Raw genomic sequence first — 25,699 nt, forward strand, 5'->3', positions numbered from 1 at the left:
GTTCTGGTGCAGAATTCCTGTTTAGTTCATCTCTTATCTGAGAGAAGATTTTCTTAATTGCTCATTGTTTGAAAGCTCCAAAAACTTCCAGGGTTACTCAGTGGCAAATCATAACCAACAAGGCTCTTAATTCCACTTTAGTTCTGTTGAAATGGTAATTTGGCTACAGTCTCCCAGATCCTTTCATGTACCCAACTCCTGGTCTTTCAAAGCCTTTGTTAGAATTATTAAAATAATCCAATAGTATCCAGGACCAGAAAGATGCTGTGAAGATAATTACAGTCAAAATTGAAGGTGATTACTGCACTACAGAAATGGAATCCTGCCTTGAATGCTTTAGATCATCAGTAAACAGTTTGTTCTTCAAAAACATTTATATGATGTCCTGGAAAATCCTTGTGGACATCCAAAATGTGACTTTGCTGTTTTCCCTCTGGCTCTCAGTCTCTTTTAAAGACCACATGTGCTCTTCTTGTTCACTGATGATTACTGAACTAATTTATTCCAGCTTGCCAGTTCCATCATCATGCCAGTTTGTTTCTCATCCCAAGTCCCTTAATTATTTTATGCAAACTGGGGTTGCCCAGTGGAAATACTTTATTGAATCAGACCACTTAGACATGTCTTCTGCTTTGAATGTGCTTTGTCAGGAAGTAAAGAGAGAAAACTGGGGGCAGAATTAGGGGAAAAGGAGACAAAAAGAAAAGCATTCATATTGCATCTGGTTGATTTTGCAATAATGTAAATGGGAAGGAATTAAAAGGGCTTTTTACTCGTAAAGGGGAGAATGTGAGAGAAGGTCATGTGCTGTTCACGAGTTCCTGTTTGTCATTAGCACTGCACTAATTTCTTTTCTCTCTTTTAACTTTGTGTTTGCTATTTGCTGCTCCCTCAGCTCCTCAGACTGCAGCAGTGGAGGATGGACACGTTTCCCATTTAGTCATGAAAGACCTGTGTCTATCTCCCATTAGATTAATGTTTTCAAATCGTATTGCACAAAGTAATAACCATCAGCCTGCTGGTAGCTTTTACACATTTTAAGTAATTTTTCTCCCTTGACAAGACATCAGATTAACTTTGTAAAGGAGAAAGTTAATGCCCATGCAATATTTAGACAGTCAAAGAGAGAAATTACATATAACCAGGCCTGGTGTGAGGGATTTCATTAAATCCTGTTCTGAGAGTTCCAGATATTTTATGTTGTTAATCATTTATTATATTTTCTGTTAATAAACAAGTTAATTTGCTCTGTTCTTTCACCTCTTCCAGGAGCACTGACACCTTTGAACTACACTACTCTCTCTGAAAAAAAAACCCTAAAATCTGCTTGAATAAATCACCTGTGATTTTTAGAACTTATTCCAGACAGAGTGCTCAACAGAGAATGAAAACCACTGTAAATTCATGGAATCACAGGATGGTTTGAATTGGATGGGGCCCTAAAGACCATCTTATTCCACCTCCCCAGCCATGGACAGGGATGCCTTCCCCTAGACCAGATTTTTTCAAACACCATCCAACCTGCCCAGAACAAATTGGTAAGCCACTTCTATAATATATATTAATATAAAGTTATCTTTATATTAATATATAAATAGTGTTGAGGGAGGCTTACAGTTGTGTGGCACAGTATGCTCAAAGCAATTTAGGAAATTTGACTGTTCACAGCTGTCTAAGACATTTCTCAAGTATCTTAACGAGGTTTGGGAATCACAGAATCACAAAATCTCAGAAAAGACCTCTGAGATCAACAAATCCAGCCTTTGAAGAAGAAAACAAAAATGTAAAATTGTCATTTAAAAAGGACATTTAAAAACAACATCTGAAACAATCTGCTGGATGCTCCAGAATTCATTATTCATTGTGTCTCAAGGTAATAAATTTTTTTGCAGAGACAGTTGGAGTTTTCATTTTTCTCCTTGCGCTGTTCTCCAGTTGTCCATTTCTTCCCTTGAGTCATTTCTTTGTTTTCCCCCATTCTTTCCAAGGTCACCTGAAAGTCTTCCCAGCTGATGCAGTAAATTAATTCACTTTGTTTTATTTGTTCCCTCAAAAATAGCCAGACCAAGACTACTACATCCAGCAATCAACTTGTCCCTTCCTTTATCCAGACTGAGAAGCAGAGTTACTCAACAAATAGCTCCAATTTATGTCCATCATCCAGAGCGTAAGGTAGTTGTCAGTGTGGGAGAAGATGATATAATACAGCTCTGTCTGCTCTGTTTCCCCAGCTCCAGGGGCCTTTTTGTGCTGCTATTGACCTTGGCAGAGCTGAGAAGTTTTATTTAGTGTTGCTGTTTCCTTCACTGAAGTTTACATATTTTAACTGGCTGGGGAGATGTGTGTGTGTGTGTTTCAGACAATAAATGACTTCAGGCATTCTGACTCGATCAGTCAGTGAGATCTATCCTCCTCTGCTCTGAAGGCTCCCACATTTTATACTGAAACAGCTGAAGATGTTATATACTGCTTGTACTGTTGAAAATGCATATTCTTTCAACTTTTTTATTTTATTTTATGAAAACAACTTCATCATTTTGTTGACACTTTGGAAGCCCTGCTTTGTACCCAGGTGAGACTACACTGACTCAGTGCACAAGTTTAATTCTTAGAGTTAATATGCTGGAATTTATTTTAGCAGTAGAGGTTTGTAATATTAAATGCTTAACCTATAATACTTTATTTTTCAAGGATTAGAGAAATAAAATCTAAAAAATAATAAATACAAGAAAATAAGAGCTTGGGTGGAAAACATCCCTAAAATAAAAAACTACTGAATGTTAGAGGTGAATGTTGCAGCCATCTCCAAGAAAATTATTGTAAGATTCAGCCAGAAAACACTTTATGACAATGGTTTTTAATAACACTTTAAGACTTAGAGAATCTGAACATCAACAAAGATGAATATACAAAAAAAAAAAAAAAAAAAAAAAGTAGTTACATATGTAAATAAATGAAAGATAGCTGCAGTATTTGGTTATCATCTCTGGGAAGAAATATTCCAGTCAGAGAAAAACATGAGATAGTTATATGTAGATCTTGGATGTCTTTCTATAAAATCTTTTGTATTCTTAGTGTCAGATCAAAGATTTACCAAGCACTGAGCACAGCAGACCTGGAATGGCTTTGAAAAGGCATTTTTGGCCACAACAGGAATGTGACTGAATTAACATTTCTGAAAGAGGAGGGACTTTTGTGGCTGATTTTCTTAGAGCTGTTGGCAAATAATTGCCTCCCATGCTGTTTGCAGACTATGAGAACAACTAGAAAATGGGTAAAAGTGAAAAATATTTCCTTTTGTTTCTTCTTTTGTTTCTTCTGTAAAACATTTTTCACAGACAATTGTTTGGGGTGTTCTGGTGTGAGCCAATGAAAGACCAAATAAACACAAGCACTTAAGCATTATTTTCTTCCAGTGCAAGCATGATTTGGGTTTGATTATAATGAGTTCATTAAAAATTGTCTGAAGCAAACATTTTGACCTTTTGTGACAGGTAGCATCGCTCACAGCAGAATTGTCACCTTTCCTAAATTTTTATCAGAATATTCACCTTTGGAGATCATTATTTCTGAAGAGGAAAGATGGTAGGAAAAATTACTGTTCTGACACTTATACAGGTCCTTTTGTAGCTGTGAACAGAGGTGATGCAAGGTCTGGGGAAATAGGAAATATATTTTGTGATATCTTTGGAAAAAAACCAAAACCACCACAGGTGCTTTCAACTCCTTTTTTCAAATCTCTGATAGAAACAGCAGCTTTCAAAATAAAATTCAGCTTGAAAACAGTTGCTCTGAGTTTTCCTTGATCTTTCATTTCTCCAAGGCTTTCCTGTGTAATTGTACAACACACCTGGAGAGGGACATGGTACTCAACAGTTTTTTTTTGCTGTAAAAACTTTGGGGTGAAGATCTGACACCCAGGGCAAATGGTTTGATGTTTCAGTGCTTGGATGCTTTTCCTACCTTTGGTTTTCTGTTTACTTGACAACAGGAAACACATCTCCTTTCACTTTCTATTTCTAGTGCACTGATGTTTCCATCGGAGCTGACTCATCTCCCAGACAAAGCAGAAAAAATGGGATTTTTGGGTGCAAGTCTTCTTACTTGGATATTTGTTTTGGGATGAGATGAGTCACACTTGATGGGTCTTATTTTTCTCCATTTGTTAAAGGGAGTTCAGAGGAATATATCAGATATAGGTGTCAAGATGGAAACAATTTTGGGTACCATCCTAGGTTACTTATCCATCCCTTCAGATTTGGGATACTGAATTTGTTCAGTGATCACACTAGAGGACTCAAGAAAATCAAAATGCTGAAGCTTCACTTTCAGGAGCTGGGAGAAAATGCAATTTATGTTTTTTTATTTTGCAGATTTTATTTTTTTACTATAGAACAAATAATAAATATTATTCTGCTTAAACTATCTGCTTAAAAGAAAATACTTATAGTAAAGAATGGTTTGGGTTGGATGGGATCTTCTAGATCATCTCGTTCCAACACCTTGCCATGGACAGGGACACCTTCCATTAGCCCAGGTTGCTCCAAGCCACATCCAGCCTGGTCTTCAACACTTCCAGGGATGGGGCAGCCACAACTTCTCTGGGTACCCTGTGCCAGGACCTCATCACCTTCACAGGAAAAATAATTATCCAAGTATCTAATCCAAACTTCCCATCCTTCCATTATCCAGGAGATTTGCTAGTGGCGGGTGCAAGGCAGATCCCATCCAAAAATGTGCCACGATGTGCTCTGCTCTAGATGTGAGCCAAAGAATCCTTGGAGATGTTTCCTAAATAATTTCACCAATTTGTGGATCATCCAAACTCTTGGTAATATGGTTCATGATGCAACCCAAGGGCTTCTCAAGATGCCTTCCAGAAGTTTTTCCTCCTCTCTGTCACAGCTGTTTGTCCATAATTATTGTCTCCCTTGTCCCTCTCATCCAACAGAAAAGTTCTGAGCATCCAGAGGTCAGATGGGCTCACAGGCAATACACATGATTAAATTTGCAATTCAAAAGAAACTATTATGAATCCAACTGTTTTAAAATCAGGCCAAGGTTTAGAATTCTCCAGGATGGGCCACAATAGCAGGAACAAGATCCCTGCTGGGTAACATGTATATCTTTTACCTCCATTCCCAAGCCTTTATTTCCTTAAGATCTTGAGATAATGTTGCTTCTCAGCTTTTTATCAGACTCTTTGTGAGCACAGGAGGAAATGTTTTTCTATTAAGGCAGCATCTGATGCTTAAACACTTCCAATCTCTCCCAGGGAAAGAAGAGGGGAACAGATGTTCACATCTGCTTCCTTGAATCTGGCCTACATTTTCTTGTTGCCGACCCTCTCTTCTCCCCACAGTGTATTGCAGTAACTTCCTGCCAGACAAAAAGCATAAAATTTCATTCTGCAATTCCTGTGCTGAAATCAGAAACCTGTAATCGGAGCATGGACTGTCTTTAGAAGAGAAAGAAACAACAAACCCCTCAACTCCAAATTTGTGAAGTTCAAGTGACAAAAGATTTCTCTTTAGGTATCTGTTCCTCTGGTTAGCTAACTGTGTTACTTCCCAAAGAGAAAATAAATAAATAAATAAATAAATAAATAAATAAATAAATACAGAAAGGGGCAAGAATTATTTTCATCATGAATTTTGCTTGCTCTGACTCCCCACAGCCTGGTTTTGTACAGGAGCTGTCTGCTCAATAAAGAGCCCTGCAGCACCATTTCAGAGAATATCTCTCCTAGATCCAGGTTTTGCTGTAAATCTTTTAGAATTACACACAGCAATGACATGCTTCATCCCAGATTTTAGCAGCCCACAATCTTGATGTTATGCTTTAATTGAACTGAAATTACATTTAGTCAGAGCTTGAAATTTCAGATTTGCTCAGATGCCATTGTTTTCACATACAAAGCTCTTGCTCTGTACTCTTTCCCCTCACCCTTTCCTTCTTGAATTATTTAACACTTAGAAAGCTGAGCTTTGCCACTTTTATTTCCATCCCCAGTTTTATTGCTATCTAAGTGATTTACAAATCAAGCCTTGCGTCTAATGGCGCTGTGTATTTCCATTTCCAGTGCTCTTCTTTACTGTCGTCTCTTGTTGGATGGGGCAAACCTCAGACACAAATAACTGAAGTTAATGTCAAATTGCATCATGTGCAGCTTGAATTTCAATTATGGGATCTGAGTGAAAATGCATGTTTTCAGCAAACAGCAATAATGTTGTGACTCTCCTGGCCCCGGAACTCACATTACTAGAAAGCATCACACGCAAGACAAAAACACAGGAGCTCAGAAGCTTAAAAGAAATCTGCTTGGCATTTAGTTAATACCAATAAGCTGAGAGAATGAGCAGTCATTCCCTGCCCTATGATATGTCTGTGCCTGTTTAGAGCCTGGAATTCCAATGTTTTCTTCCAGAATAATAGGAAGTGAGCATGATTAATCTACCCTCCTAAACCCTAGTGCATCCCAAATATATGGTGGTTTGTGGGCAAGGAAAGTGGCTCAGCCCATCTTTAATTCTGTGTTCAGGGACCTGAGGGTGCTGGCTGTCAGCAGCTGAACATGGGCTGATGTGTGCCCAGATGGGCAAGGAGCCCAGTGACCTTCTGGCCTTCTGTGTCAGCACTAGTGTGGCCAGCAGGACCAAGGCAGGGACTGTCCCTCTGCGCTGAGCACTGGGGAGGCCACACCTCGAATTCTTGGGTCAGTCTTGGGTCCTTCATGACAAGAAGGACATTGAACAAGTCCAGAGAAGGGAAGAGGCCTGGAGAAGGGGCTGGAGCACAAGGTTGATGAGGAGCAGCTGAGGGAGATGGGGTGGCTCAGCCTGGAGTACATGAAGCTCAGATGGGACCTCCTTGCTCTCTACCCTTGATAGTAGTGTTCATTCTATCTGCCATGTCTCAAGTGAAAGGATGAGAGGAGATGACCTTAACTTGCACCAGGAGAGGTTCAGATTAGGTATCAAGAAAAAAAATCCATTGAAAATATGGCTAGGAATTGGATTAAGTGATCCAGGGAGGTGTTGAAGTCACCATCCCTGGGAGTTTCCAAGAGGCACTTGGGGATACGGGTTGGGAGTAATTATGGGGCTGGTTTGATGGTTGTACTGGATGGTCTTGAAGGTCTCTTCTAACCTTGATGATTTTATCACTCACTGTAATGCCCAGAGTGTGAGGACTCAGTGGGAAGACAATTTTCTCTCATGGTGACACATTTGTGACACAAAGCTCAACTTTGTTTATTTTTCTGGAATAGCTGGATGAAGGAATTAGAGGTATTGAGGACAGATATATTTTATATTCATGCCGATGTTCAAGTGGGTTGAAGGAATCACATTCTCCCCTGCCTTTTCCTCTCCACTGTCTTCATGTTAAAGCACAAGGTTGTATTTAGTCTACAAATTGCAGTGCCCTGTCTCCGCTGAAGTTCATGTGGTTTCAAAAGCTTCAGCCAATGGAATGACCAACATATCCCCTCCAAACAGGGACATTGCAATGCAGCTGCATGTTTTGCCTCTTAACTTGCTGAAGAAAATATGTTCCTTTCATTAGAGAGTGAATGCAACATTTGGACATTCTGCCCAGGAGTAAAAAATCATCATATTGCACCCCTGGTGCTTTGCAAGCACTTCTCTCAGAGAAAGAAAAAACAGCCTTCTAATAGCATAAAAGAATATGGGGATTTTTGAATGCTACAGCCAAAGTGAAGCTAATGAATGTGCCCAGATGGCACTTGAAAAAGCCAGATAGATACCATTTAACTTATTTCTGCTAAAACTATCCAGAACCTGATTGCTGTCCTGGTTAAAATGACAGCAACTTGGAGTTTTGGAAAACTACTTTTTTATAATCTGGTGAAGGTCTTGCTGTAAAGATCAGCTCTAAACAGAAACTGAGGAGCTACCCAGCACAATATTAATCAGGTGAACTGTAAAAGAGTTATGACTTTAAAATACAGAGAGCTTGTGAGGACATTTTTTGAGGGGACTGGGATGTGGGTTTGTGTTAGATTCTCAGTGATTAAACCTTCCCTTTATCTGCACAAGAAAAGATAAGATGGATTCCTATAATTATTCCTCTGAAAATACATTTTAAGCAGGAAAGAGATAGCAAGTTATCTTTCACTGTTTCTGCTGCTTCCCAGCTCAGGGTGTTGGCTTTGGTCAGGCACTCAGATCCAAGCTGAGGTCACAAACCCCATTTTTATGCCCTGACAAAAGCTGACACGACTGAATTGTTAATAAGGGCTTTAGAACTGGAAGGGACGAACCAAGCCCAGTCCCTCTATGCCTGTAGGCACCACATCACCTGTGCTGATGCTTCTGAACACATTAGGAGTTTCCAAATGTGAAATGTCTGCACCCACCCCCTGACAGGGCACTGAGATTGGTTTGGATGAGCTTGGGTAAGATGCAGCTGCTCCTGTTAGGGCTGTGTTTCAGGAAACAGATTGTTTTTCATCTACTGTATCTGCCCCTAAGTAATGTGCTCAGTCTAAGCTGATGATTTAGGCTCCCTTTGTAGCTGCTGGACTGATAGATTCTGCACCAGAGGTTGCTTCATCCCATTGTGAGGCAGACCTGTGATGTCTCTAATAAATATAAAGGAAGTTTAGACATCTGGCTCAGATTCAGCATTGAGCTTTTAGATAGTTAAGTTAGGTGAAAGCAAATTCAGCTACACTATGAGCCTGAAAAGTTGCTGACAACCAAGATTAGGCATGTCAAACTCAAGACATGCAACTAAAACAAAGAAGATCTTATTTTGGAAGGTTTCCTGCAGAAAAAAAAAAATACAAGATATAGTCTTTTGTGGGGGAAGATAGAAAAGGCAAGGCAATATGTGAGAGCTCTTTTCCATGGGCAGATAAAACCCAGTGTCAAAGGTAAAACAAACCATTTCTATTTCTGTCCGCTTCCCTGGTTTATTGTGTGCAAAAGCTTTTGGAAGTCAACAGAAAGGTCAACCAGCAGGGTGGAAATTTTATTAAAAAAATTTAGACTGGATTTTCTTGCCAAATGTAAATGGAAACCAATTAGATAATCAAACTAAAAGTAGGCAAAGAAATGGCATTAACAATCCCAGAATGTAATGATCATTGCTAAGGACGGGTGTTGTCCAGTTACTTGCCTTTGGTGGTGGTGGCAGGAGGAAATCAATTATATTTCACCTTTTAACTGCCTTTTAAAGCCTTGCAAAATGACTTCATACAGCATCAAAGATCCAGCAATAAAGCAAGGAAAATTGGATAATAGAGAAAGGGTGATGTAAACAATCTGTAAATGCTGGTCCACAAAAATACCCCAAAAAAACCAAAGTGCCTCTCTACATGGGAAAATGGGTTAAACAGACACTGCTCCATTGCAGCCAAGAGTGCAGAACAAAATTATTGTGGCAAAGCTGTGTATCCATGGGGTGAGAGGTGTGATTCCTTCAGCACACTCCCCCCATGGAAGACTTGGTGTTTGCATTTGCCACAAAAAAGCAATGAACATCCTCAGCTCGTGACCACCCGAATCCAAGCCACAGAAGTCAGGCCATCACCAGGTTGTGATTGAATCATTGAATCACAGAATGGTTTGGGTTAGAAAGGAACTTGAGGTTCACCCAATTCCACCCCCGTGCCATGTGCAGGGACACCTTGCACCATCCCAGGCTGCTCAAAACCCCATCCAAACTGGCCTAGAACACTTCTGTGGATGGGGTGGCAACAACTTCTCTCATCAAATTGTTTAAGGGCCTCATCATCCTCACAGAAATAATTTCTTCCCCATATCTAATCTAAACCTACTATTTTTCAAATTAAAGACATGAAACACTTGCAACAATGGTGTACTTTGGGTTAATCCTCTGGCTAGCCATCTTCTGCCTTTTGTGCACAGTTAAAGGTAGCCAAGATAAGTGGGGTTCAGAACCAGGCAGGTCCCTCCCATCCACTTGTGAGGCTGCTCTGACACCAGGTCCAGCAGCTGCAAAGCTGAACATGTGTCCCCAAAAAGGGCACACACAAATACACACACAAACAGCCACAGAGAAGAGCACAGAGAGCTCCTCATAAACTCACACAGCACTCAAACATGAACAGCACAACCACCACTTGCCCTCCTCCTCCCCTCCTTTAGCTAACTGGGGTTGAAGTTGCTACAGGAATAGACACAGTAGAGATTTTTCCAGCAGCTGGACTAAGACAGATTTTGGAACAGCTGGCCTTGAGGTCCCAGTCCTTGCCTGAGGCTTTTACCAGGACTCAGACCTCTGGTGGCCCCAGTCTGGCACCAGAGCTCCCATCCTGCTCACAGCCAGCCTGGCTTACAGCCCATCGCCTTCATGTGCTGGCTCACAACAGTGAGTTCACTAGCACAGGAGAAAGCAGCAGGATTTAGGAATAAGACAGAGTAAATTGTGGTGAAGGGCTCAGCCAGACAAACATCCTGCCCAGGAGACCATAACCCAGTTTGCCCATAACCCTTTTCCATCTATTTTCCCACTCATTTTTTCTTCCTGGTCCATCTTGACCCCTCCTTTCTGTTGCCTTTACTCCTGCTAAACATTCAATTTTTGCACAATTGTTTCTGCTTCTGTGTTCTACACTAAGCCGTGATCCTTTTCAGGCAGGAACTCCTCCAGTTTTCAAGGCATTCCTGAGAAAGTGGTTTTTGGCTGACTCACCCACCTGGACTGAATTCACTGATTAGGTTACAGGGACTCAGACTCATCCCCGGGTCTCTGAGTTTGGAAAGAATGACCCTTAATCACATAACCCACCAAAGAGCACATAGCATTCCTTTCAGATCTCTTCCCGTGGTTTATTTCTTCTTTTCACTTGCCCTTTGTTTTGCCCTCCATTCCCTGCCTTGTCTGCCAAATAAGAATCAAATGTCAGCAGTTCCTGCAGCAAGGAAATTTCCACACTGGGTTAGTCCAGAGAAGGAACTTTTCCCCGGTGCTATGGATCATTGTGACATCCAGTTTTGTCTCTTCAGCTCATGAAGTGGTACCATTAACCCATAATGCCATATTTTGCTGTGGCTTGGGAACCAAGGGAAATATATTTTGGTTATTGGAAGCATCCCCTAAAACAGTAACTCATTTAGCTGAAGGCACATCCAAGTGAAATTGGAAAGCTGGAGAGGAGTTTGTGAAATGTCACAGGGTGGTTTGTGTGGATCAATGAGATTACCTTGGTCCCTCAACTCTGGCCTTATGAACTGCCAGCACATCAGCGACAGCCTGGCTGGGCAAGACCCCAATTGCACTCCCAACTTTTCCCAAAGAACAGGAAGAAAAAGGAAAATGTCAATCTCTACTTTGTTGTGATTTGGAGCCTGCTCTGGCCTCCAGACTGGGGTAATCTGTTCCACTCTATTAAAGCAAAGGGAAAATCCATTCCATTTCCACTAATACATTCCATCCCTTTTAAAAGAAATAGGAACTGGTTAAATAGGAGGATTTTTATCTCTGTCTGATATCAGGTTCTTAGACAAGCTTCTTATTTTGGCCTGAGGTAGCATACTGAAAGGTGGGTTCTGTTATGTTTCACACTCCTTTTTTCCTTCTTCCCAGTGCTTATGACTGCATGGAAATCCTGTAACATCATGTAGTTAATGGTAGGAAAAATATTGGTACCAGTATCGCTTTAAATCATAAGAGCTCTGCTCAAACAAATTATAATCTTCCACTGTTCAGAATACATGTGATGCCTGATGAAAGGTCAAAGTCAAACCTATTAAACCAAAATAGAAAGCAGATTTTAAGACAGTGCAACTTTATTCCTTTCTTATCACCTTTGACTTGCTTTACAAGGGACATGAGGGATGCAGGTCAGCTCTGCAATCTGAAAGTCTTATCATTTCTGATTGCCTTTCAAACCCTTTCATTTATGTAGAGATATTTATATATATATAATAAATTAGCTAAGAAATCCTATAAAATTTCTGCAAGCCATATGATTTTTACACATGGAAAGGGAATCTGTCTCATCCTGCACATGCCATTCTACATTCCTTCTTGTCCTGTCCAGGACTAACTGACCCTTTCTGTGTGTTTCTTCTTAATGCTCACCCTAAACAGTAATAAATCTAATTATCTTCAGTTTTTGAGAACTTCACTGCTGCTGCTGGAGTTTACCTCTTATTCTTATAAGAACTTAGCTTGAAAACATCCTTCTTTTCTTTTCTCATACCATTACAAGTTGCATTCTTTACAAATCAGTTAAGACTCTTGGGGGAAATTAAAACACAAATCCTGAATATTTCTGTGGATCCACTTTTATTTTCCTGGAGACAGTAAAACAAAGCTACAGCCCAAAGGCTAAAGAGAATTCATTACTGTGCATGTTGTTATCCTCTAATGTCACCATAAATTAGTTGGAAGACTCTCCTCCCAAAATAAAGATCAGAAAGATCCTTTGAGGTTAAAGTTTTGTTACAGCAAGAAGATGTCCTGAAAGCATCCTCATTTCAGAGACGCTGCAGGCTTGGAAATACTCATACCTTGGAGGGCCCCATTTTGAGTCATGCACATTTCCTTAGGCAGTGGGGAATATAAAGTATTATCAGTATTACAGAATGTCCTTTCTCACCCTATTCCTAACTGTGTTCCTACTGATGAGGAGGGAATTTGGAGAGCTCACCTTCTTCCTTCTATTCCAAATACTCATCTATTATAATGCTTTATGTGAATTTAATAATTATTATGATAAAATATTATAAAACAGAATCTTATTGCATATTTCCTGACAAATGATGTAATTTTCTTTTTCACATCCCTTGCATTGTCTCTTTTGCTCCATGTTATTTAACATTTTGGACACGCAGATCTACCCAAGGAATGAGGTGTCATGACAACAGAAAATCCTTTCTCACAAAGGCAAATAATCTAAGAAGACCGAGGTCAGAAAAGGACATTATGAGCATTTCCAAGAGCCAGGGAATGTGAAAGACTCCCAGATAACTTGGTGCTGTTTGAAGCATTCAAAGGAGTTCCAGCTGAGCCCCAGCCACTGCTCCAGGAAGGAGAGGCTCCCTCAAGGATCCACTGTTGTTTACAGCTCCTGGACAGCCTGGAATACACCAGATACAGCGGTGAAGGGAAATTTCCCTTATGGTCAGGTGAAATCCCACTTTAATATCTCTAAATGTAGGTGTATATGTGAAGTTGCCTCCTTCTGTGTGAGATCTGGTCAGTATAGTCAATATAACATAAAGAATAACTCAGCTACAAACCTCTAGGTATTTATTTAATAATTAATGCAATTTTCTTTAGTCCTTATTGACTATTTTTTCTATTTTTTTTTTCCTCTGGGATTTTTATTTTATTTTTTTTCCCCACATCATTTATGTTCTCATTTGAGTCTGTGTCTAAAATATGGTTTTGGAGGTGGGGAAGTTTAAACCAATCATTTCAGTTGCACCATCTGGTATATTTCTGGATAATTATGACACCCAAAAATACACTAATTTTTCAGATGTTTTTCAGGCATTATTAGCAATCTATCTACTGGATGTGTGAAGGTCATTTTAAGGACTTTCAAAGGACTGCTAGTTTGTTTTGCTTCTGAGTTTTTAATATATAATGTAAAGCAATTTAGAGAGATCTGATTTTCAGAAAGAGTGTGAAATCCATCCATGTCTTCAATTTTGATACCAGCATTATTATCTTGCTGGGATCTTTGATTGGCCCAGCATATCAAAAAGGCACTGCAAGATTTTCCCGTGTTTCGCATCGGCTCAGGGGATATTGGCATTCACTTGTTCTGAGGAGCATTTCTGTTCTGAATTAAGATCTTTTGCCTAGAATTTCAGATAATATCTCCAACTGAAGATAATTTTTTATCCAAGAAAATGCCTTTAGGATTACAGTTTCAGAACAGGAACTAATATAGAGGATAATGTACTGAAAAAACAAAGATGAGTTTTCTGCAGCTGTATCAATCACACAGACAAGTAACTTCTAGACTTTCACACTCAGAAATCAGAAAGGTTTTTTTGGTTACATAAAGTTATGTTACATTCTTTTGCTGTTATTTCTATTGGTGGTGGGATCTTTTCTTCCAGATTTGTGAGAAATACAATATATTATGATCAACTCCTAGAGAGGTAATTTATTTATTTCTTTGGAAGTACTAGTACAATTAGCTTCCAGGTGCTCCCAGAAATAATTGATAGTGTTCCATGACATCAGACACCTTATCCATCTGTACAAAAATCTTCTTCATCTTCATCTCCATCTTCATCTCCATCTTCATCTTCATCTTCATCTTCATCTTCATCTTCATCTTCATCTTCATCTTCATCATCTTCATCTATCTTCATCTTCATCTTCATCTTCATCATCTTCACCTTCATCCTCTTCATCCTCTTCATCATCTTCTTCTTCTACTTCTTCTTCTTCTCCTTCTCCTCCTCCTTTTTCTCCTCCTTCTCCTCTTCCTCCTTTCCTCCTTTTCCTCCTTTTCCTCCTTTTCCTCCTTTTCCTCCTCCTCTTCCTCTTCCTCTTCCTCTTCCTCTTCCTCTTCCTCTTCCTCTTCCTCCTTCCTCCTTCCTCCTTCCTCCTTCCTCCTTCCTCCTTCCTCCTTCCTCCTTCCTATTTTATTATTATCATTGTTGCAGTTATTGTGATGTAAGGTCTCATTGCTATCACTTTTTTATGATGTAGAAATCCTTTGGTCCCCAAAAATCCAGTTTCAGGCACAGAAATATAATTTTCAAAGTGTCTGGCTACTGGTGATCTTGCTAATAATGCCCCAAGTTTTCTCATGATGTCAGAAATAAATTATCAGAAGCTCTCCCATCAACTTTTCCTACAGTGCCCTGGTACTGTATTTGAAGAAACACCAATATGTTGGACAGAAACAAGGGATTAGAGATGGTTCATATGCCTGGTATGGAAAACCTGGATATTTTATATTTTTCCAGAATTCTCTGCTTTGCAGATTATTTCAACTCAGCATCTGCTGGACGTCTGAATCTATTCTTGCCACATAAAGAAAACAAATCAACAGAAAAAGGCAAAATTATTTGTAAATTAAGAATGGACTTTTTTCCTGCTTCAAAACAACTGCATATTTCTGAGCTACAAACCCAGATTTATACTCTTTTCCCAGAATCAAAGGAATAAACCAAAAGAAACAGACATTTCTGGGATGTGATATATCTGACATCTAAAATAGATCAGATGTGCCACGTCTGTTCCTATCCACTGGCACCATAAAAGGAACAGAGCTGACTGCTCAGGCTCCTGCATTGCAGAATTTATTTCAACTAATTTTAGCAGTGTAATCCATTTTGAGATGCAGCGAATTAGGGGTCTGTGGTACCGTATCACAGTGAAGTTGGGTGTGTAGAGTAAGAGAAAATCTTATATAACACCAGATTGGGAAAAGACAAGACTTTCTGCATGTTCCCATTTTTAGGCTTGCAGCAGAAGCAGCAAACTCTGGGCTAAAGAATAAATTGCTGTGACAACGTAATTCTGTTAATCAATTAGACAATTCAGGAGAAAAAAATAAAAACCGGTGATTACTGAAAGCTGACAATGAGTTGCCTGCAGAGGAAGACATAAAAGCAAACAAACAATCCCGCCTGCCAATTTAGCCTGGAGGGAAGACTCACATTCTCCTCTGACCCCAAATCTAAGTAGCAGTTGAACTTCGAGCACAGCAGCAAGTCCCATCAACCAGCTGCTTTCCATTCCACACAGGATTTCACTGTCCAGCCTCCAGCCTGAGAGATGTGAGGATGTGCTTCCAGCAGTCGTTCATCAATTTTTCTACTCTGCTGCAGGGATGCACAACAGGCATGAGGTGTGTCTTTTTTTTTATTCCATAGCTACCCAAAATGAATGAGCTTTGCTCAGCATCCATCCTGCCAGTGCACCAACCTGGCCCTGCGTTCTGACGATGAGAGGGAGTTATAAAATAACACATTTTGGCTGTTGTTTACCAGATAATAGAAGCCATCAGGGAGAGAGGAAATTCCGAGTGGCACTTTCCTGACAGCTCTTCTCTGGCAAGCTGTCAGGTGCAGGCTCCGAGCAGCTTCCCCGGAGCACAGCAGAGCCCAGCACATATTTCAGAGCGAAATCCTGACCTGCGGGGCAGGCTCCCATCGACCAGCCTGATGTGTGCTAATTGTGTACCAAAAGGATTAAATTAGCAAGGCAATCGTCTACCATTTCCTTTTTCTCCTTCTCCCTCTCTCCCTCTTTTTCCTAATTTGCTTAAATCACGCACTCGAGAGGAATTTTTAGGCTAGGAAGCTTGTTAGCTAAAATATACTTCTCCATTCACTTGATTTCATCTGCCAAAAGCCTCAAGCAAAAGTGCAAGTAAGGACAGATAAAAGGGTAGTAATTAGAGCATATCGTGATTAATTTTTTAAAAAAATAATTTATGTGATAACAACTGCGTTTTTGTTGCCACTTATCTTTCATTATGGAAATTAGTGAGGAATGAATCCATAACTTCTGACCTCAGGTGTATGAAGACTACAGATCCTTCTCCTCAGTGCATTTCTCCTTGTGATGTTAATGAAATAATTTTATTGTCTACTATTCTTTCAGTTGTTGAAGAACAGAGCTCCAGCAGTGAGACAAGATTTCCTGTGGATTTGGAAAAAAATTGGAGCCTTTTCCATCTTTCCTAGAATAAAATCAGATCAGACGCACACCAGTATTACATTATAGTGCATATATAGCAGACTTTGCATATATATCACGTGTAAGTTTGTATATATGTGTGAAATTTCCAGTTGCAATCTTAATTTTGTTGCTTTTCTTATTTGAGATGCCAGATGAATATGGATTCTTCCACAGATAAATTAAATAGAGTGGAACAAGAGCATTAACTTAAATGAAAATGAATATATAGACTTCAAAATCAAAAAGGAAGAGGGGAAAAACCTAAATTTCATATTTGCAAATAGACCTCACACCCCTTGATTGCCTGTCCTGATTCACAGTATCCTACCTATGGGGTAAGGAGTGATGCTGAAATGCTCCATTTCTTCCCTCTAAAAAAAGCATAAGAAGGAAAATGAAGTGAAATCAGAAGGAAAGAATCCTTCTCTTGATATTTTAGCTATTTTGTCTATCTCAAATTTGATGAGAGACTCTCAGTCAGCAGAGGCTGGAATACTTGAAGCACGAAGACTTTGTTTAGAAAACAGCTGTGAAACACAGACAGCAGCCTGGACTCCAAGAGCCTTGTCTCAGACACTGCTCCCTGCATTCCACCAGGGTTTTCACATATCCAGCATCCCAGGGAAAGGCAGATTAGCACTGGGAGGACGTGCAGGGACTTTCTGCATGGCATTGGTCAGAGCTGATTTTTACAAATGCCCGAGGGGCCAGTCAGGGGTGATGCTCTTCTTGGGCTGGGAAGAGCTGCTGGCAAATGTGGCCACAGCAGTGGAGATGAGATGATTGAGTTGATGGAGTGGAAGGCTGGGAAGGCAAGGAAATGAGGCAGGAGTGGGTTTAGGAGAGCAGATGATGATTCCTGGCAGGATTCCCTAAGAAACTTCAATAGGAAAATAAGGTAAGTCAGAAGATCTGCAAAGAAATCTGAGGAAATGTGTCCCATTATGTAGGAAGTTTGGGAATTCCAGCAGAAGACCCTTGTGGCTAAGCCAGACACTTTCCAGTGACCAAATACCATCCTTGAAGTTTTTCAAGGCTTGGCCAGAAAATATAATTCTTCCTCTACCTATAGAGTATACTCTGAGAGTATTTCAACTTCCAGTGAGCTGCTGGACAGGAAACCTTCACAGGTCCATGGCAAGAAATTTCTAAGGAAACAGAATCACAGAACCTTTTAGGTTGGAAAAGACTTTTAAGATTCTTAAGTCCAAATGTCAAGTCCACCATAAACCATGACCCTTAGTGCGACATCTGCATTTCCTTTAAAAACCTCCAGGGATGGTGACTCCACCATGTACCTGGGCAGCCTGGTCTGATGCTTGACAGAGTTTTCAATAAATAAATTTTACCTAATATCCAATCTGATCTCCCCTGGTGTAACTCGAGGCCTCTACCCCTTGTATTATCTCTTGTTACCTGGGAGAGGAGTCTGACCCATTTTCCTTGAGCCTCCTTTTCTCCAGGCTGAACCTCCCCCAGCTCCCTCAGCTGCTCCTCACCAACCTTGAGCTCCAGACCATCCCCCATCTCTGTTCCCTTCTCTGGACATTTTACATCACCTCAAATTTTTTCTTCTAGTGAGGGGCCCAAAACTGAACCCAGAATTAGTGATGGGGCTGAAAGAAACCCAGAATTAGTGATGCAGCCTCAGCAATGCCAAGCACAAATAAGAGACTATTTTTTGTTTCTCTAGTGTTGGTGTTAATAACAGCACCAATTCAATATTGGAAAAGCAGGAAGACATCCAGAAAATATCTTTTACATTTTCATGCTTCCATAGGAACACTAGATTGATATATAAGAAAAGTAGATCTTTAGACATTTTATGCAGATAAAAGTCTGTACCCAACTTTTTTGGTTTTTATTTAATCCTCAGTAAATTGTCCTATAGTGGAACCATGGTGTAATCCTGATAATCCAGGGCACAGTTCAGGTCAGAGGGTGCTCAGTCAAGTTTCTCTCCATCTGCATAACAAGGAGTGCCACTGTACTTGGAACTCTGGTTGCATTTCAGCAGGCAATTATTTGGTTCAAGGAATACTCCTTAGGTTGAATATCAGGGAAAAAACCTTCAGCCAGCCCGGGGAGTCACCCCTGCACTCTGCTTTTGTCAGCATGAGGTCTCCTCCTGCCCTGCTGTGAATGGGAGAGTCAGTCCCAGGTCAGGAATGATTTAGATAAGGTTTGACCCTGCCTTAGGTCAGAAACAGGGAGAAATGGTCTTTTGATTTCTCCTCCAGAGAACTGTATCCACGAATCTCAGTTTTTACCATTGCATTCCTATGATTTTCTATGAATATTAAACTGCTGTCAAGGTCCAAGGCATTTTGAGATAAAACATGACATTCCTGGAGGGTGATTCAGTCCATCCTAAACAGGTGAGCATTTTTCTAGAGCAAGTGGGTGAGGGGGAATAGATCAGAAAAAGATTCCTCAGAAAATTGATTTCTCAGTTCATCTTCTTTGCAGGAAGCCATGAAGATGGATTGAATCATTTGGTTTGGATAAGTAATTTTTTTTTACAATTGCAAGTATTTTGATGTACTGAAGATAAAATGGGGCCTTGTGACTAAGAAGCTTTTCCCAAAACAATGAATTCTCAGGCAGAAGGAAGGGCGGGACCTCCACAAAGAAAAGATAAAACAGTGTTTGACATCTTCCAAATAATGAAATAGTGGGTTTATGATATTAGAATTATGTATCAGTTTGGATTTGTCAGAAACAGAATGTTTTATCTCTCACATTTTAATAATTTCCCTGGCAATTGGTTATAGATGCCCACTGTAATTCTTCATTTGAGTTTGCTCTTCACCTAGAAGTTTTTTTTAGCCTTTTAAAACACGTCTTATATAACCTAGTTAATTTAATGATGATTAAAAGTGAAGAAGAAGGTCACACACACACTGAGAGTTGCATGCCACTCTGTTTATTGGTTAGATTTTCTTTAATAACAAAAAAAAAGTCACATTTGACTTTTTAAGAGAGAGAGAGGTCATATGCCAGAGTAGGAAAGCTACCAGCAGTGTCCTTATCAAACACAGGACTCATGTAAACTGTTACTCAAATTTCTATGATGACTTTACTCTCTTCAGCAATGAAAGATTTGCATTATTTTAAAAAGCATTATATCTCAGAAGATTCTCCTTCCATACTAAAATCTTACATTAATTAATGCAAAAATGATTTCTAAATAAACCAGTCCATGGTTTCAGGGTGCACAACGCTAATCTGAATTGCAGCCTCTGCCACTGATTGTGTAAGAATAATTCTATTTTGAACAAGTTCAAAAAATCTGGTAAGAATTTCACCTTGCAAATCCAGCTGCTGACAGTCCAGGTGCCATACAGGTGAATTTTATGGTGCAGCAACCAAGATAATAATAATTTCTGAAAGTATAAATAACAATCTCTTGAATTTCAATAATCTATAAATATTTTTTTAATGGATGTGGACTCCAAAAAACTATTTTTCACCAGCTACATCTGTCTAAATTTCATTAGCTGGTCTTTTAGAAATTGTGTGAGACTCTCCTTGCAGTCAGAGCAGAGATAAAGGGACACCCAGAACTGAATATTTCATTTTCCAAAAAGCTGCTAACAAAGATGTGGTGAGGAATTGGCCTATAAGTCAAGGCAAAGGTAATTTAGAGGAACTCCAGCTTTGCCCCAAGTCCTGTTTGGTAGCTACTGAGGCATCAGGTGAAAGTGGGAGCAGCTGGATGGGAACACCTGCAGAGAGAAATGTCCCATCAGTGAGTTAACTTCAGGCTCCTTGAGCTCTGAGACTTGTAAACACATTGGAAATAAATTCCTGTCTTAGACACTAATCCCTGGCATTATTTCCCTTGTATTATCTTGTCTGGAGTGTAAAACTCAATCCTTGATTTTTTTCTCCCCACTTGGAGAATATCATTAATGCTAATTGTGAACTTGGCTGTGATTGCATATTGCTTAGTGTGATGCTAATGAATTTGAATAGTAATTTGTACTATATTGAATTAGCATCATATCTCAGAGACCACGGAGAATTGAACCCTAAAGCTTTCATCATCCCTTTCTTCTCCTTTTACCAGCCAGGCCTCGTGGCTTTACTGCTTTTTGAAAATCATTTAACAGGCTGCTCACTGCCCAGCTGAGATGAGATCAGCACTTTTGACAGGAGCACTCTAATACATTATTACCAGATAAATATAGACTGGTTTAAAATCAGAATGAGTTAAGGTTAGTGCTATTCTTTGGGATGTATAATTTTTGTTATTATTAATTAATTAATGAATTTTTGATGTTCACAGAATCACAGAACAGGTGAGGTTGGAAGTGACCTCATCAGTGGGGTCACCTGGTGCCACCCCCCTGCTCCAGCAGGGTCATCCCAGAGCACAGGCTCAGGATCGTGTCCAGACAGTTCTGGAATATCTCCAGGGAGGGAGATTCCACACCCTCCCTGGGCAATCTGTTCAGAGCTAAAATATAGATCATGTACAGAGCTCCAAAACCTCCCACGTCCTCTGGGGTTGCTAAAGCCAAATCCAAGTAAAGTGCATAAAACAACTGAACAAAAGGAGTGTAAAGACATTTTCCAGTGAAGGAATGAGACCTCCACGCACACATCAGTAGTAACAAAAATTCCATGTTTTGGTTGGAAATTTTAGAAGCATAAGGGAAATAAATAAGTTGTTTGGTAATTTGAAGATTTTACTCTTTTATTTTAAACCTAATTATTTACATGAGAATAAAATCTTAGTCACTTTGATTGGTGACCTTCTACAGCTTTAGGTGAAGAAGAAAATTAGACAAAGGTGAGAATATAGAAAAATAAATTACAATCAGATATAGCTTTTAAAATTTCAATATAAATTTGAGTATTTCTACAAGATCTTGGCAACAGAAAACCCAAACAACCATATCTCTTAAGCTCCTAAGGAAGTGGAGTTAATTATTTGCAAATAAATATGTTCATAAGATCATGAATACTTTTCCAGAAGATCTTATGATTATGGCACAGTAACAAAATGTAGCTATATTTGAATTTTCACAAATGAAAATAAGCTTTGATTACAATTTAAAATGTCAGAATAAGATTTGAAATATTTGGGGATTTTTTTCTTTTTTCCCTGCATTAATAATGTAATTCATTATACACAGATTCATACACTCAGTGATGTAATATCTAAAATATTTTCTACAAAAATCAAAATATTTGATTGTCTTACTATTTAATATGTTCCAATCCAAACCATTCCATAATCCCATGATGGTTTCTTTAGGTCTCACAGTCCTACTGGAGAATTATCTACTCCTCATTGCCTTTGTATTCAAGGACATTGATATTTTTGAATAATTCCTTCCTCACTGTTTTCTCAGAGCTATGGGACATTTCATACATGAATATTCTAGATGTTTCTCTGATATTCTCTGTGACAGAGAGGGGCTTGAAAATAAGATAAAGGAAATTTACTGAATAGCTTAAAGACATTTTTGGATCATATATATGTGTGTAGATTTTTACACAATTTTTTCCTACTGTCTAGAAAATAAAGAAATCTGTGGGCAGATCTGTGCTCATTGTTTTCTAAAAGGGAGATTTATTACAGAATCGATGCATTCTCCAGCTTAACTTGCCTTACATGAAACTCACCATGATATTCATTCTGCATTCCCCCACCATGACTCCTCCACCTGACTCTGTTTTATGACCTTGAACCAGTCTAAACAATCTCTGACAAGCTCATCAGTGATTTCTGATTATTCCAACAGAAGTATAAACAGTAGCTTAGTAAAAAGCTGAATTAAATAAGTAATCTAAGCAATACTTTCCCAAGCTTGAATCACAACATCAGGCTGGAAATGTTACACTTTATTTTTCTAAAATTTCCTATGGAATTCCTGAATTAAACAGTAAAATTCAATATGACCAAATTAGCTGTGATGTTACTGTAAATTGCTCCTGCCTAGAATCACATAACTCATTGAACTAAACCTTCAAAGGATGAAAACTGAATTGAGCTGTCTGAGAATCTTACTTACATACCCCACGTGAGTTCAAACATCCTCATGAACAGCACTTGGATGTTTTAACCACAAATATTTGATTCTGGTGCTGTAAGCCTGAAAATTGAGTAGGACCATTTGAGGGAAGGGAATGGAGTTCAGGGAAGAAAGGATCCAAAACCAAGAGAGGAAGGAGTTCCTCCAAGGTCTGATATCAGGTAGATGTCCCCAGGCCATTCTGTCAGAGGGGGTCTGGATTTGTTACCTATGGGCTCAATGAACAAAATTCTGATTGATGAGTGACTTGGAAAGACCCACAAGAAAAATGAATTTGCAATGCAGCAGCTCCATGATAAGAGCTGGGAGGTGGGAAATGCTCTGGTCCCACCAAACTCTGCTGGTAATCCACATGGGTGTTCAGGCCACCCTTCAGCTAAATGTAAACTGATGTATGGGGACATTCTGAATTGCCTGTTCCCATTTACCCAATCACAACATCATTCTATCCTATCCCGTGGTGCAAAGGGGGTGTTGGCAATTTCTGTGGTGGCAAGTGGGGTGATGTGTGCCCAGGTCCAGCCCAAACATAAATTCCCAGCTTGGCTGACACGTGCCCACAGAAAGCAGAGAGGACATCCTGAATCCCACAGTTTAGGAATATTTTCGTGTGACTGATGGCTGACAGTAGAATTTGCTCCTACTCTGATCAGCCATGCTTTCTCTTCCCTGATTTTACAACCCTGTGTATTGAGTCTGAGACACACGTGCCAATTCCCCACAATAGTCTTGCATGTGTCTTTAATATTAAAGTTTCCAATATGATTATTGTCTTACCTACTTAAATGCCTTTCAAGGATTAGGATTCTTTTTTTTTTTTTTTTTTTACTTGTGTCTCAGTTCTGTCTCAGTAAAAATGGGTGACATTATTGCCTTGCTTTGCAGGACTGTCATGAAGATTACTAAGCTGAAGTGTGTGAAGACATATTTAATGTATCATAAATGTGTTCAGAGCATGTGCTAATTTAGGACTGGGGAAATTAACCTGAAGTGCAGCGCACATCTGCTTTGCCCTGATCTCCAGTCAGCTCTCTAAGTCAGACTGCAATATGGTGATAAATATAATCACTGGAGATGTCAAACAGCAAATTGCTATTAGCAATACAAAGATAATGTGGAAGCACTTCTGAAACCCACACTGAAGAAAAAAATAGATTACTACAAAGGGCTTATAAAACAGTAATTCTGCTTCCTCAGAGTGTGAAACATTTTGAATGTGTTGAAGAGGAGATTAGCAAGGAACTTAATTAAGGTCTAGATGTAAATTTTAAGATTTTTTTTCACTGCTAAGAGGACAGATTATTGATAAGTGACAGCTTGGTACTGTGCATAACTCAGTGAAGTAGTCAAATGTAGGAGCTGTTATTTGAAACCAGATAAATTCAGATTATAAATAAAACCCAAATATTCAACAGGGAGAACAATTTACCACATGCAGAGATGCAATCAACTCACCTCTACATGAAGAGATCAGTAACGCACACTCTCAGGAGCAGAATGAGCATGCAAGTGCTCTGGCTTGTGTTATACAAGAAAACAACTTAGATCATAATGATCCTGTCTGACTCATAAACATAAATATCCATTGCCTATCAAGACCATTTATTCACCTGTAACAGGGAGCTGTGCAGAAATCCTGTTCAGAATTGGGATCCCTTCCTTCCAGGCAAGCACCAAACCCTTGGCCCTGCTCCTGCCACCAAGGAACGTCCCTCTGGAATAACATCTTTAAAGCCAAGTGGCATCTTTCTGCTGCAGATCTCCTGCATGGAAGAGCAGAAAGTTCTTCCCTGATACATCTCAACCCAAACATGAGATTAATCTCAGCTGAGTCTCTGTCTGCAGGCACATTTCAGCGATTTGACTGTATATGCCTTTTGTCAAATACATTTGTCATAAGATAGTATTTTCCACAAACCTTCCAGAATAAACTTATTTTGTTTACAGGAATAGCCTTGGGTTTAAAGTAAAAAAAAAAAATACCCTGATACTTTGTTTTCAATATATTGTTAACAAAGAACATTTTAAACTATTGGAAGTTTCTGTAAAAGCAACATTTTCAAAAACAATAGGTTGCAAATAAACCTTGTTAACTGTGCTTTGATATTATAATACACAGGAAAAATTTAGAAATCCAAGCCATGAAGAAGTGTTTTTTTTCTTAATTCACACTCCAGTTAATCTATCATTCTGTCGAAAACCAAATAAACCTCCAAAATTCTTCAATATAATGAAAAGAATAAGAAGAAATATTAAGAGATACTGATGATTTTAAACAGTTTTTAAAGAAATGCAAAACAAGAGAATGGAATATGTCTGTAAAAATAGGTCTTTCAGAATCAAGATTAGAATTTCATCTGGGTCTAAACCAATAAAATGTGTCATTTTCCACTCCAAAGAAGTGGTGGGACCATCTGCTTCAGGTTCCCAGGGAGCCACGTGGGGAAGCAAAATCTGTGGCTGAGCTTAATGCAAAGCTTAAACTCCTGTTTCCACATTTCAGCTGAGATCTCCAAAAGCCTCTTCAGGTAAGTCCTCTACTTTCAACACAGGTGTAAAAAACTTTGTCTTTGCATCCATTTATCACACACCTTTACTCAGTGACCCACCTGCCATTGTCAACATAAGGTGAAGGAAAAGAACCAACTCTTTCAAATGAGAATTAGATGTATTCTCTGCCTTTTTTTTTTTTTTTTTTTTTTTGTTAACCCTGGGTAATGTGGTCAGACCTGAAAGCACCACACACTCTCAATAAATAAATTATAGTTGGCTGCAGTTTTCCATGACTATAAGACATTGAGATTGCTCCTTAGGAACACCCAGTTGCCATCCATCAGTCTGTGGCTAGGTCATGAATCACTGGAGAAATGGATGTGCAGTCTTGTCTCTGTTCAATAGATGTCCAAGATTTCAGATGTTCCCTCATGTGCTGTGGACTTTATTATGATGGTAAAGCATTTATCAACAACAACTAAAATAAAAAATCATTTTCAAGTGGA

At 39.3% G+C, this 25,699-nt stretch overlaps 1 long non-coding RNA gene across 1 annotated transcript; it reads left to right on the plus strand.

Moving 5' to 3' along the window:
• The first annotated feature begins 1,570 nt into the window (after nucleotides 1–1,570).
• Nucleotides 1,571–25,699, plus strand: LOC146768495 (uncharacterized). Its single transcript, XR_014953136.1, has 3 exons — nucleotides 1,571–2,572; nucleotides 12,831–15,817; nucleotides 16,576–25,699. It is a non-coding gene; the product is annotated as an uncharacterized LOC146768495 (long non-coding RNA).

The sequence above is a fragment of the Lonchura striata genome, chromosome 2, assembly GCF_050655825.1.
Source record: "Lonchura striata isolate lonStrDom1 chromosome 2, ASM5065582v1, whole genome shotgun sequence".
NCBI lineage: Eukaryota > Metazoa > Chordata > Aves > Passeriformes > Estrildidae > Lonchura > Lonchura striata.